The sequence below is a fragment of the Eriocheir sinensis genome, chromosome 45 (assembly GCF_024679095.1).
Source record: "Eriocheir sinensis breed Jianghai 21 chromosome 45, ASM2467909v1, whole genome shotgun sequence".
NCBI classification, from domain to species: domain Eukaryota; kingdom Metazoa; phylum Arthropoda; class Malacostraca; order Decapoda; family Varunidae; genus Eriocheir; species Eriocheir sinensis.
The window spans coordinates 13,348,608-13,363,050 of NC_066553.1; the positions used below are offsets into that span (position 1 = coordinate 13,348,608).

The window sequence follows — 14,443 nt, forward strand, 5'->3', positions numbered from 1 at the left end:
CTTCACCTCCTCCTCTTTACCTTGTGATGTCGTTGATAGTACAACAGTTACGGCCTTCAAGAATAGATTAGACAAGTGTTTTGAATCCAACCAGCAACTAAGATATTACTCATTGTCGTAATAACGTTAAGTTCTTTCGAATACTGGTGTCCTTGTCCGCTTTTATCGCCCGGTTAGTGGTAGCAGTAATGGTAGTTCTTTCCTACATAATTTCCATGCAGTTTTTCCATGCTGCATGGTTCTTTTTCCTTTCCTGCCAGCTTTGGCTGGAGGGATGGGGGGGTGGGGAGGAGCCTTCGCCTTTGCTGTCCTTCATCTTCCACCTTTGATTAGATAGTTAGTATAGCTTGTCACAAACAACCTCGTAAGGACCAGCAGGTCTGCTGGTGTTTGTTCTTCCTTTGTGTCTCTCTCTCTCTCTCTCTCTCTCTCTCTCTCTCTCTCTCTCTCTCTCTCTCTCTCTCTCTCTCTCTCTCTCTCTCTCTCTCTTCTCTCTCTCTCTCTCTTCTCTCTCTCTCTCTCTCTCTCTCTCTCTCTCTCTCTCTCTCTCTCTCTCTCTCTCTCTCTCTCTCTCTCTCTCTCTCTCTCTCTCTCTCTCTCTCTCTCTCTCTCTCTCTCTCTCTCTCTCTCAAAGAAAAAAGGGCGTAATGAGCGCGCTTGTAAACTTCTCTAAACTTACATCATACACTTTTATCTCTCCTCCCTAAAGCCTGAATCTGCCCTCCTCTCTCTGCCTTCCCTCACGCCCTCTCTCCCTCCCTCTCTCCCTCCCTCTCTCCTCCTTATCTCTTACCAGTTATCTGCCTATTCATCTTTATCCATCACCTTTTTCTGCGTGAGTTTTTTTCTTCAATCTTTTTTTCCTTCTATTTCCCTTTTTTACCTCTAGAATTTAACTTCTATCCCCTTTATTTCTTCCCTTTCCTCTTTATTTTATCTTTATCCTTTTTTCTTCCCTCTGCTTTCCTTTTTTTGTCGTTTATTTCCTCCCTTTGTTTCCTCTCTCTCCCATTTTCCTTTCCTTTCCCTTTTTTCCTCTTATATCTAATACTTACTAATATGCAACTACTCTGGTAATTAAGCTATTTTGACACAACTCCAGCGAAACGAAATTATAATCATGTAAAGTGGCTTCTTAAACTTGTTTCCCACGTTTTATCTAATTAAGGTTTCCAGTGGAGCGCAGGTTTGCCCTAATTACTGTTCACCAAACCATATTACCCCAGCGTCGAGTACAAATTGAATTACCTCTGTACTTTATACCTTACCTCTCTCTTGCTTCCCTCGTGTACCTCCAAGACACACCTGCACTCAAGACCAGCAGGTAGATAAAAATAGATAGGAAGATAAATAGATTGATGGGTATAGGGGAAGAGAATGGGGGAGGTAATATAAGGAATGGGAAGGTGAGGAGTTATAAAAAGGACAGGAAGGGGAAAAAGAATGACCAGCAGCAGAGGAAGATATATATATTTTTTTTTTTACAGCTAAGGAGACAGTTCAAGGGCGTAAAGAAAAATATATATAAGAAAAGCCCGCCACTCACTGCTCCTGAATAGAGGTCAAAGGAGTGTCCAAAAAGAGAGGTCAATTTCGGGAGGAGAGGTGTCCTGATACCCTTCACTTGAAAGAGTTCAAGTCGTAGGCAGGAGGAAATACAGATGAAGGAAGATTGTTCCAGAGTTTACCAGCGTGAGGGATGAAAGAGTGAAGATGCTGGTTGACTCTTCTTGCATAAGGGGTTTGGACAGTATAGGGATGAGCATGAGTAGAAAGTCGTGTGCAGCGGGGGATATTAGAGATGGTTGTGATGGGACGTGAGGTCAAGAGTGGAGTAATAATAAATAACACATTGGATAGTTGTGATACTGTGAAAGAATAGACCTTGATAGTTTAGTGCGAACCGATACATGACTAAACTAAGTGACTATGATAATGAATAGATAAACAGATCGGTAGGTAGGTAGATAAATAGATAAATAGACAGACGAATGGAAAATGAAAAAAAGATGGGTAGAGAGAAAGAAAATATAGATCAAGCAAGATACAAGATAAGTAAAAAAAAAAGGAAAGTATAGAGCACAACACTAATTGGAAGACTTTAATTGGTGTGACTTTTTTACATTTGTTAGCGTCGTTACATTATTTTTTTTTCATTGATATAGTAGTGTTAGTAGTAGTAGTAGTAGTAGTAGTAGTAGTAGTTTTATATAAGGGTGAGAAGGGAGGAACGGCGAAGGAAGGGGAGAGGGGGAAAGGGGAAGATTGGAGGTTATGGCAGGACACTCAACAGGAGGGCGAGGGGAAAGATAAGATGGGGAAGACTGAGGAGGAATGGATGGGGATAGGGACTGGAGGATAGTGGAAGAGGAACGGGAACGGAAAGGGTGAGGGGAGAAAATGGAGAAGGGGAAAATGAGGGAGGATAGTAAAGGGAGGGAAAGGAGAAAGATGGGGAGGAAAGAAAGACAGAAGGATAATGGTAGAGAGTAGGCGAGGGGTGAAGTGGAGAGGGGAAGAAAATGGGAAAACGGTATATATGTAAAATGAATGGGAGGGTAAGTTAAAAAATGGCAGTAAGATGAAAGCTGAGAAGGAGGGGACGAGGGAAAGATAATAAATGACAGGGAGGGAGTGGGTGAAAGGTAAATGGGAGAGGGAAGGAGAATGAGAAAAGGATAGAAAAGAAAAGGGAATGGGAAGGCGAGAGGTTTAAGGAGGACAGTAAGAGAGGAGAAAAAAGAAAAATTAGGAGGAGGTAAGGAAAGAGGGATAAGAGAGAGATGGTAGGGACGGGGCGAGAGGTTTAAGGACAGTAAGAGAGGAGAAAAAAGAAAAATTAGGAGGAGGTAAGGACAGAGGGTTAATAGAGAGATGGTAGGGACGGGGCGAGAGGTTTAAGGAGGACAATAGGAGAGGAGAAAAAAGAAAAATTAGGAGGAGGTAAGGAAAGAGGGATAAGAGAGAGATGGTAGGGACGGGGCGAGAGGTGAAGGGTGGAGATAACAAGTAGAAAGAGAAGAAAAGGGAAAAGGTTGAGGAAGAGGATAAGAATGAGAAGCAGGGAAAGATCGAGGGATAATAGAGAGATGGTAGGGACGGGGCGAGAGGTGAAGAGTGGAGATAACAAGTAGAAAGAGAAGAAAAGGGAAAGGTTGAGAGGTTATAAAGGAGTGTAAGTTGAGGAAGAGGAGAAGAATGAGAAGCATGGAAAGATAAAGGGATAATAGAGAGATGGTAGGGAAGGGGCGAGGGTTGAAGAGTGGAGAAAAGAAGAAAATAAATGGTGTCAAGAAAATGAAATGGGAATGTGAGAGCTTATACAGGGGACAGTAAGGGGAAGGACGAGGGGTGACAGGGATGAGGGGGCAGTGAGGTTGAGAGGAAAATATTGTACTGTGGATGGCATACAGAGAGAGAGAGAGAGAGAGAGAGAGAGAGAGAGAGAGAGAGAGAGGGGGGCGGGGGCTGGTGGCGTCAAGGTTATACGAAGGATGACGATGACGGCCCAGAATGTGACCCGAGGCGGAAAGACTTGGAAAGAATGAGAATTGGGTATGACGTTTAATTCTACGTTTATTTGTGCATCCATTTACTAGTTTATTTCGTTGCCTGTTATTAATGTATCTGTTTATTTACCTACTTCTTGTTTATTGTCTTTACTGTTCCGGCAAAAAAAACATTGGCTAAGCTTAATTTTTTTTTTTTTTTTTTTTTTTTTTACGTTCATGCCTATTGCGCCGGTAGGCATCTTCCCGGTGGGGCCTGATGGTCGGCCCAAGGCTTCTTCCAGGTGGGGCCTGATGGTCGGCCCAGCCCGTTCTGGCGCAGGCGAGTGTTTATAGTGGCGCCATCTTGCATTGGCTCATGCTGCCCCCCGGAACTCGTACTTGATTCGCTTGGACGGCTTCCTCTAGAGTCCGGGTTGATGGGTGGTCTTCAGGACAGCATGTGGGTAGTTTTAAGCCACTCAGCGGTGACCGAAAAATCTGAGTGGTAGCGTGAGGATTCGAACCCGCGTCGTCCATCACGCGGCGAATGTGGGTCCAGTACGCTATCACTTCGGCCACCGCCTACCCTAATTAAAAGCTTGTGGTACATAGTGTTTTCTCTTTTATATCTTTGTGCTTTTTATGGATGTCGTGATAATGGTTACGTTGGCAGAGTCTATTATTATTATTATTATTATTATTATTATTATTATTATTATTATTATTATTATTATTATTATTATTATTATTATTATTATTATTATTATTATTATTATTACTACGTACTGAAAGAACACTTATATATGTGGGTTTCGGCAAAAAAAGCGTTTCCTGTTCTTATCTGACTTGTTTATCTGACTGTATCCTTATCTTTTGGTCTTTGCTTTTTTTTCTTTCTTCATTTATTTGTTTTGTTTTTATTGTCATCGATCAATACTATACATTATCTGCGCTTATTTCTTTTCCTTTCTTTCTTTGTGTGTTTTATATCTGCGCTCATTTCTTTTCCTCTCTTTCTTCATGTCTCTCTCTTTCTTTGTGTGTTTTATATCTGCGCTCATTTCTTTTCCTCTCTTTCTTCATGTCTCTTTCTTTCTTTCTTTGTGTGTTTTATATCCGCGCTCATTTCTTTTCCTTTCTTTCTTCATGTCTCTTTCTTTCTTTGTGTGTTTTATATCTGCGCTCATTTCTTTTCCTTTCTTTCTTCATGTCTCTTTCTTTCTTTGTGTGTTTTGTATCTGCGCTCATTTCTTTTCCTCTCTTTCTTCATGTCTCTTTCTTTCTTTGTGTGTTTTATATCTGCGCTCATTTCTTTTCCTTTCTTTCTTCATGTCTCTTTCTTTCTTTCTTTGTGTGTTTTGTATCTGCGCTCATTTCTTTTCCTCTCTTTCTTCATGTCTCTTTCTTTCTTTCTTTGTGTGTTTTATATCCGCGCTCATTTCTTTTCCTCTCTTTCTTCATGTCTCTTTCTTTCTTTGTGTGTTTTATATCCGCGCTCATTTCTTTTCCTTTCTTTCTTCATGTCTCTTTCTTTCTTTCTTTGTGTGTTTTATATCTGCGCTCATTTCTTTTCCTCTCTTTCTTCATGTCTCTTTCTTTCTTTGTGTGTTTTGTATCTGCGCTCATTTCTTTTCCTTTCTTTCTTCATGTCTCTTTCTTTCTTTGTGTGTTTTATATCTGCGCTCATTTCTTTCTTCAAGTCTCTTTCTTTGTGTGTTTTAGTCACTGTTTATTGTTACTCCATCGTCTGCACTTCTTTCTTTCTAACTTTTTCCGTTTCTCTTTGTTTTTAGAGTCACTGTTTTTAAGTCTTTCTTTTTTTCTTTTCAGTCACCCATTTTGTCTCAACATCCTCTGTATTTCATTCTTCCTTCTTTTCCTCCCTCCTTCCTTCCTTTCTTTCTGTATTAAGCGATTTTGACAAGACCTATTATGCACTTCTTTAGGAGTAAAAAATGTAGACTGGTTAGATTCATCTCAAACTAAAATTCCATACATTTTTTTTTCTGAGTAGGAAACTAAAAATAAAATCCACTGTTCCTCCCTCCTTCCTTCCTTTCTTTCTGTATTAAGTGATTTTGACAAGATCTATTATGCACTTCTTTAGGAGTAAAAAATGGAGACTGGTTAGATTCATCTCAAACTAAAATTCCATACATTTTTTTTTTTCTGAGTAGGAAACTAAAAATAAAATCCACTGTTCCTCCCTCCTTCCTTCCTTTCTTTCTGTATTAAGCGATTTTGACAAGACCTATTATGCACTTCTTTAGGAGTAAAAAAATGTAGACAGGTTAGATTCATCTCAAACTAAGGTCGATATTATCAGACATTTTAGTTTTTCATATCAGGTATTTCTAAAGGTCAAAGAGGGGTCAGTCAGGTTCTATTGAGTGTTTCTTTAAGTTCACGGTACAGAATAAGGGTCAAACTTCCACCAGGGCCATAAAACTAATCCTGGAAATGCTCAAAACTCCTGCGAAAGCCTTGTCAAATATGTGAACTTGGGCGACGAAATGTTTGGCAATACGGCGGCCCTAAGATGCCATACATTTTTTTTCCTGAGTAGGAAACTAAAAAAAAATCCATTGTTCTTTTTTTAATATTTTTCTCCCATCACTTTTATTTCCTCTCCCTTGTCTCCTAACTCTCCTCTTTTCCGGCTGTCGTTCCTGTTCTTTTCCTCTTTATTTTTTGTGCCATGAGTTGTTGTTTTTTTTCTCCTCGCCCCTCCCTTACTTTTTCTTCCTTTTATCATTTCCTCCACGTCCTGTGCTTCATTTCACTTTTTTTCCTCCTTTTTTTTCCTCCGCTGTTTTCTCTCTTCATCCATTTGCTTTTTGGTCTGGTAATGTTTGTTTGTTTTTCTCCTTAATTAATTTTCTTTCCACCTCCCAGACTTTTTATTTTTATCCTTGACATTTTCATCCTTTATTCCTTATTTTTCTTATTTCCCTCGGTCGTTTACTCTCCTCCTTTACCTTTTTTTTCAATTAGTCCCCTAACAAATTTCTTTAATGCTGTTTCCCCCCCCCCCGCCCCCTTACGTTCTCTTTTTTTCGTCTCCTTCATTTCCTCTCTCTTTTGCTCCTCCTCTCTCTCTTAATTTCCCTCTGCCGTTTCCTCCCCTCATCCATCTCTTCAGTTTTTGCCCCATAACATATTTCCATTATTTTTTTCTCCTGCCCTAACGTCTTTTTTCCGCATTCTCTCTATTTCCTCCCTCTTCTAATTTCCCTCTGCCGTTTCCTCTCCTCATCATCCATTTCTTTTTCTTTCCATGATATGTTTTCCTGTTTTTTTTTCACCTCTCGCGTTTTCTTTCTTTTCTATCCTGTTCATTTCTCTCTCCATTTCTTCTTACCTTCCATCTTTTTCTTTGTCCTATACTATATTTCCTTTATTTTCTTTCTACCTCTCTCTTACGTTATCTTTTCCCTCATCCTCTAAATACCCTCTTCCTTGTCTGATTACACTCTTTATCTCCCTCTTAACATCTCCTCTTCTTTATATTTTCTTCCATAACTTTTACTTTTTTCTCCATTTATATCAACGTCCTATATCTTTCGTCTTAATTCGTGATCTATTCCATTTTCTCATTCTGTGCCTCCTCATTCCTTTCATCTCTTTTTCCCCTCATTTCTCTGGTCCATTTTCAGTCCGTAGGGAATATTATCTCTCTCCCCTCTCATTCACCGTTTGATTTGCTCCCCTTCTTCCTTCCTACCGCTTCCCCTCTCCCTCTTCCCTCCCCCTTCCTCTGTTCTCCATTATCCCTTCAAATGATGACAAGCAATTTAGCAGGAATCATTTCCTTTCTACCTCACTTATTCCCATTTCAAACACACACACACACACACACACACACACACACACACACACACACACACACATTTGAGAGCATCAGTCACCTCACTAAGTCCATTCCAGTGCCATTAAATCACTAAATGAAATGGGCGAGGTGATGGCTTCCTAAAATAAAATAGAAATAAAAAAATAAAAAAAAGTCGGTCAGGCAGTCAGTAATTTAGTCAGCCAGTAAGTCAGTTCGTCAATCAGTCAGTCAATTCGTTTGTTATTTAATTGTTCAGTAAGTCAGTTTGTTAGTTATTTAGTCATTAAGTAAGTCAGTCAGTTAGTCAGAGATTCAGTAATTTAGCTGGTAAGTCAGTCAGTCAGTCAGTCAGTCAGTTTATCAATTATTTAGTCAGTCAACCAGTCAGTTTATTCTTGTCATCTTCTTTTCCCTCTTTATTTGTTCTTCTTTTCTTCCTATCATTCCTTCCTTCCTTTCTTAATATGTTCTTTCTTCCAGTCCTCCATATTTGTTGTTCTTTTATTCTCTTCTTTTCTTTCTTTCAACCATTCCATTCTTTTTTAATCTCTTTTTCTATCTTTCTTTCTATTCTCCTCTTCAACACACTCCACATTTTCCCTCATCTTCTTCCTCTTCCTCTTATCATTATCCTACCATGAACCGCCCCGATTCGTTCCCCGCATCCACCCTTGCTCTCCCGTCCTTACCGCGCCTTCCCCTTGTTGTGCTTAAGCTCCAGGAGTGGCTTTGTCGGTTGCCGGAAAAAAACATCATAAAAGTTAACTGTCAAGAGAACGGAAACTTTGATGTACTTATAGAGGAGATGAGAGTTCGGTATCTTTGAGACAGACAGACAGACAGAACAACACACTGACAACGGGACAGTAAAAAAAAAATAATTGAATAGTTAAATAAGTAAACAAAGAAACAAGTATATAGATAAATAGATAAGTAGATAGGCAAATAAATATAGATAGATAGATATTGATAGGTAGATAGATAGATTGATAGATAGGAAGATAGATAGATAGAGAAAACAGGGAGGGGAAAGAAGAGGGGAAAAAGAGTAAGAGGATAGGCGTCTCGAGGAATCAGGTCAACACAGAGAGGGGATCCGATGCTCTTTAGGTGATCAGAACCCCTTAATCCTCTCCTCTCTTCCCCTCAGCCTGCCTCAAGCCACTCTTTCCTCCTCCTCCTTCCTTCCTCTCTCTTTCCTCCTTCTTTTCTGCTCCATCCTCCTCTCTGCCCTTCTTTTTTCCTCCCCTTTCCCTCCTTCCTCTCTCTTTCCTCCTTCTTTTCTGCTCCATCCTCCTCTCTGCCCTTCTTTTTTCCTCCCCTTTCCCTCCTTCCTCTCTTCTCTTCCCACTTTTTCCTCCTTTCATCTCTTGTCTTCCTTCTTCCTTTACCTCCCTCCTTTCCTCTTTCTTCCTCCGTCTTTTCCTCCTTTCTCATTCTCACTCTTTCCTCTCCACCTTTCCCTCCTTCCTTCCTCTTTTCTCTTTCTCTCATTCCCTCTTTTATCCATCTTTCTTACCTATTCCTGTTGTTTCTCCCTCACTCCCTCCCTACCATTCCTCTTCCTCCCTGTCTCTTTCTCTCTTACAGCGTGACCTAGATAACAAAGTGAGGGAAGGAAGTGGAAGGAGGGGACGGAGAGAGGGAGAGAGAGGAGGAGGAAAGGGAGGGAGAGAGGAGGAAGGAGGAGGAGGAGGAAGGAGGAGAAACAAGAGTGAAGGGAAGAAAAAAATAAAAATGAGAACAAATTTAAGAAAAAAAACAGAGTGCCTGGGTGCGAGGAGGGGAAGAAGGGACGGCAGGAAGAAGAATTAGAGGAGGAGGAGGAGGAGGAGGAGGAGGAGGGAAACGAAAGAAAAAAAAAATAAAAGAAAAAAAACGAAAGTAGGCCAAGAATTTTTGACTGACAGATGTTGGTAATGGGTTTTCTTTTTACGTCGAGAGTGAGAGAGAGAGAGAACATACATCACAACAACAACAACAACAACAACAACAACAACAACAACAACAACAACAACAACAACAACAACCCCATAACAAATGCCGCCTCATTTAAAATCAAACTTGTAGATGATGTAGATAAACCATGAACAGCTGAATGGAGAGAGAGAGAGAGAGAGAGAGAGAGAGAGAGAGAGAGAGAGAGAGAGAGAGAGAAATCAGACCATCAGACAGACCCCATGGTCCAGACTTGGTGGTCTGTCCTTAAACCTAAGTGATTTTACATTAATCAGAAGACTCCAAAACGTTGCATTTCTACTCTAGTTGATATTAAGTTGAAGGAAGTGACGGTCGAGCTTATTTTTGAAGGAGTCAATCGTGTTACACTGGACCACTGACGGTGGAAGCTTATTCCATTCTCGCACTACAACGTTGGTGAAGAAAAATTTGGTGCAGTCTGAATTTACTTGTCTACATCTGAGTTTTACGCCATTGTTCCTCGTGCGCAAAGTGTCATCGATCATAAACAATGTTGATCTGTCTACATTCGTGAAACCATTAAGTATTTTAAAACATTCGATCAGTTTTCCTCGGAGGCGACGTTTCTCAAGAGAGAACATGTTAAGGGTAGAAAGCCTTTCTTCGTAGGATTTGTTGCGCAAGGAAGGGATCATTTTCGTTGCCCGACGCTGAACACCTTCTAATTTAGCAATATCCTTTGCATGGTGGGGAGACCAACACTGTACCGCATATTCCAAGTGGGGTCTGACTAAACTGTTGTAGAGCGGGAGTATTACATCTTTATTCTTGAATACAAAGTTTCTTTTAATGAAGCCCAACATTCTGTTCGCTTTATTTGCTGCATCGATGCATTGCTGTGAGAATTTGAGGTTTGACGCGATTTTGACCCCCAAGTCTTTGACGCATTGAACGCTTTTGAGTTTAACGCCGCGCATTTCGTATTCGAACTTCTTATTCCTCGTTCCAACTTGAAGGACCTGGCACTTGTCTACGTTAAAGGGCATCTCGCATCTATCCGACTGTTGAAATTTTGTGCAAATCCTCTTGGAGGCTTTGCCTGTCTTCGTCAGTGAGAACCGAGTTGCCAATCTTTGTGTCGTCTGCAAATTTACTAATGCGGTTATTGAGTCCAACATCCACGTCGTTGATGTAAATAATGAAGAGCACTGGGCCAAGGATCGAGCCCTGAGGGACGCCACTAGTGACAGGCGCCCACTCTGAGTTAAATCCGTCAATCACTACTCTTTGTTGTCTGTTGCTCAACCAATTCGCGATCCATTGGTTTACTTGACCGTCATTACCTATTTGCTTTAATTTGTAAAGTAATTTATGATGCGGACTTTATCAAACGCTTTCTGAAATCAAGATAGACTACGTCCAGTGATTTGGTTACGTCATAAACAGTGAAGAGGTCGTTATAAAAGGTTAATAGGTTTGATAGGCAGGATCTTTAGTTTCGGAAGCCATGTTGTGAGTCCCCAATCAATGAGTGGCTTTCAAGGTAATTCACAATTTTGTCTCTAATTATGCCCTCAAGTAGCTTACCTACAACCGAAGTTAGACTAATGGGCCTGTAATTACCTGGTACTTTTTTGTCTCCTTTCTTGAAAATCGGTGTCACGTTAGCCTTTTTCCAATCTGAAGGGACGATGCCTTGTCGCAAGGACATATTGAATACGGTTGTGAGGGAGGAGAGTATTTCGCTCTTTGTTTCTTTCAGCAGAGTTGGATATACTTTGTCAGGTCCAGGACTTTTATTTGTTTTAAGTGAATGGAGAGCTTTAAGGACTTCATCGGTTGTTATTTCAAAATTAGGCAATGCATGCTCGAGATTTACAATAGTACTGGTGTTGGTGGTAGCGAGAGGAAGACTGTTAGTATTAAACACCGAGGAAAAGTAATTGTTTAAGAGAGAGAGAGAGAGAGAGAGAGAGAGAGAGAGAGAGAGAGAGAGAGAGAGAGAGAGAGAGAGAGAGAGAGAGAGAGAGAGAGAGAGAGAGAGACGTGTGTAGGTTTATTCAAAAAGGGAAGAGAGCATGAGAGAGGAAGGAAAGAGGAGGGAGGGAGGAAGGAAACAGGGAACAGAGTGAAGGATGTGAAGTGACGGATGAAAGGTAAAAGGAGGGAGGGAAGGAGGAACTGTTTATATCAAGAAAGGAAGAAAAATGAGAGGAGGAAAGGGATCTCATTTTGGGTTGGTAGTTTCACCATAAAAAAAGGAGGAGAAGGAGGAGGAGGAGGAGGAACTAATATTACGTTATCACTCCCAAAAGAGGAGAAAAGTCCGAAAGTGTGTGTGTGTGTGTGTGTGTGTGTGTGTGTGTGTGTGTGTGTGTGTGTGTGTAAACAAGTAGTAGCCGATTTAGGTCACGAAAAGAGTTCCAAGAATATAAACAAGCAGAGAAATGACAGTGAGGAAGAGGGAGAGGACACAGAGGAGGAGGAAGAGGAAGAAGAAAAGATAAATATGACAAGACACACGAAGGACGATTCAAAGAACTCGAAAAGAATCTGCATGAAGGGAGACGATGAAAGGGCCGTGTGTGTGTGTGTGTGTGTGTGTGTGTGTGTGTGTGTGTGTGTGTGTGTGTGTGTGTGTGTGTGTGTGTGTGTGTGTGTGTGTGTGTGTGTGTGTTTTCAACATTCGTGGTCTGAGGAAAAAAGAATCATCACTAGGTTTAAAAACAAACAGGTGTGTCGTTCCATCTCTCTACAATCGACAACAGGTGTGCTCGCGAAACTCTCCGTGCCATTCCATTTTCTAATGAAATCAAGACAAAAATGGGGCATGAAAATATAAACTAAGATGCAGTATAATAGTTCGGGCCTGTTTTCTTTTTTTTTTTCTTCCTTCTTTTTCATTGTCGTTGTTCTTTCTGGCGTGCGCATGGCCGCCGACCTTTCCCAGCCTCGGTAAATAATGAGATATGTCCTTACGGTCAGCGAGCATTCGTTTCTCCCAACCAGCGCCGCGGCATCACAGCATCAAAGCACCGCAGCACAGACAGGACGGTACAAAAAAGGTGTTTTGCCGCTAAAGTAAGCCCGCACAATGATATGACGACATTAATATCCTTTAAATAAATGCATGAGCACATTTTATTTGCTATGTGGTTATTTTATCAAACGGGGGGACGAGCCCCTTACAGGACACAAGAATGGTACAGGCGGGTGTGAAGGAACGTGAAATGCCTTCATTGCTGTATGTCCTTCCTGCGATTTGAAATGTTTGACGATGGGAGTATCAAGACAACTCTAACCGAATCTGACCGTCATTTATTTGCAGGGCCGTAAATTCTGGGGGTCTCGGGGCCCCGGTGGTATCCTAAAAGTGCTTAATTTTCAAGGAAATTCCTCCAACTGCCCATACTCGCCACTTTCCCTCTCTCCCTCAGCCATGATGTCCTCTAGCTCCTCCCCCCAAAAAATCTGCCAAAATTACGGGCCTGTAAAAATACTAGGTAATAAACGTGTCAGTCAATGAGAAGATGTGAAGGAGTGGGACTGATGACTCACTGGCCCAGACGACAGCTCAGTCTCGTCCGCTAGCAGCTAGCTGACCGACTTGTCTGTCGTGTGGATCATGGGCGCAGAGCCGTAGCAACCGCCCTCCATACCCCCGGGGGCCGAATGACAGGGGGGCCCCAACTATAAGAAAGGAGAGAGAGAGAGAGAGAGAGAGAGAGAGAAGGTTATGAGGGGCTGTCTACGTCTGAGACGCCACTTTAGATGTGTCGGACTATAGCAGTACGTAGTAGTAGTAGTAGTAGTAGTAGTAGGTCGCTAAGCTGCTGTATCTCTTGACCAGAGAGATGGGGTTCTGAGGCGTTTTAGAACAGACATAAGGAAGAAGGGCAAACTGAGAGAAGGAAGGAAGAGAGAGAGGAGAGGAGGAAGGAAAAGCGTTGAGGAATGGAAGGAGGGGAGGAAGGGAAGGAGATGAGAGGGAGGGAAGAAGAGGAAGAAGGAATGAAGAGCAAAGGAAATGAAGAAAGGAAAAGGAAACGAAGGAAAGGAAGGGAAGGAGAGGAAAGGAAGGGAAGTAGATGAAATGGAGGAAAGGAAAGGAAATGAGGGAAAGAAAAGGAAAGGAAGGGAAGGAGAGGAATGGAAGGGAAGTAGATGAAGGGAGGAAAGGAAGGAAATGAAGGAATAAAAGGAAATGAAAAGGAAGGAGACGAAATGAAGAGAAAGAAGAGAGAGAGAGAGAGAGAGAGAGAGAGAGAGAGAGAGAGAGAGAGAGTGAGTCATTTTTTCCTTTTCACTCTTCCTCCCTTTCTTTTTCAGCCTCTCTCTTCGTGAATCTTTGCTATCTTCTTTTCTTATGTGTATTTTCATTTTTTCCTATTCTCCTTCACTTTTTCCTCCCTTCCTCTTTCTTCCTCTCGCTCTCCTTTCTCTCCTCATCCTCACTCTTCGTAACTGTTTGTTTTCCTTCTTTTCTTCTTTATCATCCTTTGTTTCTATTATTCCTTTTTCTTTTCTTCCTTTCTCCCTCTCTTTCTGTTCGACATTCGCATTTGTTTGTTTTTCCTCGTCTCCTTTTTCCCGTCCCTTATCTCCCTTATTCCTCCATTATTTCCCGTCCCTTATCTCCCTTATTCCTCCATTATTTCCCGTCCCTTATCTCCCTTATTCCTCCATTATTTCCTGTCCCTTATCTCTCTTATTCCTCCATTATTTCCCGTCCCTTATCTCTCTTATTCCTCCATTATTTCCCGTCCCTTATCTCTCTTATTCCTCCATTATTTCCCGTCCCTTATCTCTCTTATTCCTCCATTATTTCCCGTCCCTTATCTCTCTTATTCCTCCATTTTTTTCCGCCCTCCTTTTCTCTTCCTCCCTTCTATTCGTCTATCTTTATTTACATTCTTCTCTCGTCGTCGTTTCTCTACTTTTTCTTCTCTGCTTCCCTCTCCTCCTCCTCTTCCTCCTCCTTCCTCTCCTTCGTGGTTCACTAATGGAAGATTTATTTATTTTTTTCCTTCTTTCCTTTCCTTCTTTCCTCTCCTCCTCCTCTTCCTCCTGCTTCCTCTCCTTCGTGGTTCACTTATGGAAGCTTTATTTATTTTTTTCCTTCCTTCCTTCCTTTCCTTCTTTCCCTTTTTCTATTTTCTGCTTCATTCAGGAAAACGTTGCGGACCGGGTTCCCTCTTCT

General features: G+C 41.4%; 1 protein-coding gene across 1 annotated transcript in view; it reads left to right on the top strand.

The window, feature by feature from the left end:
* Window positions 1-14,443, top strand: part of LOC126980800 (spermatogenesis associated 6-like protein) — a 37,303-nt gene that overhangs the window by 16,019 nt on the left and 6,841 nt on the right. The gene's annotated exons all lie outside the window — the stretch shown is intronic.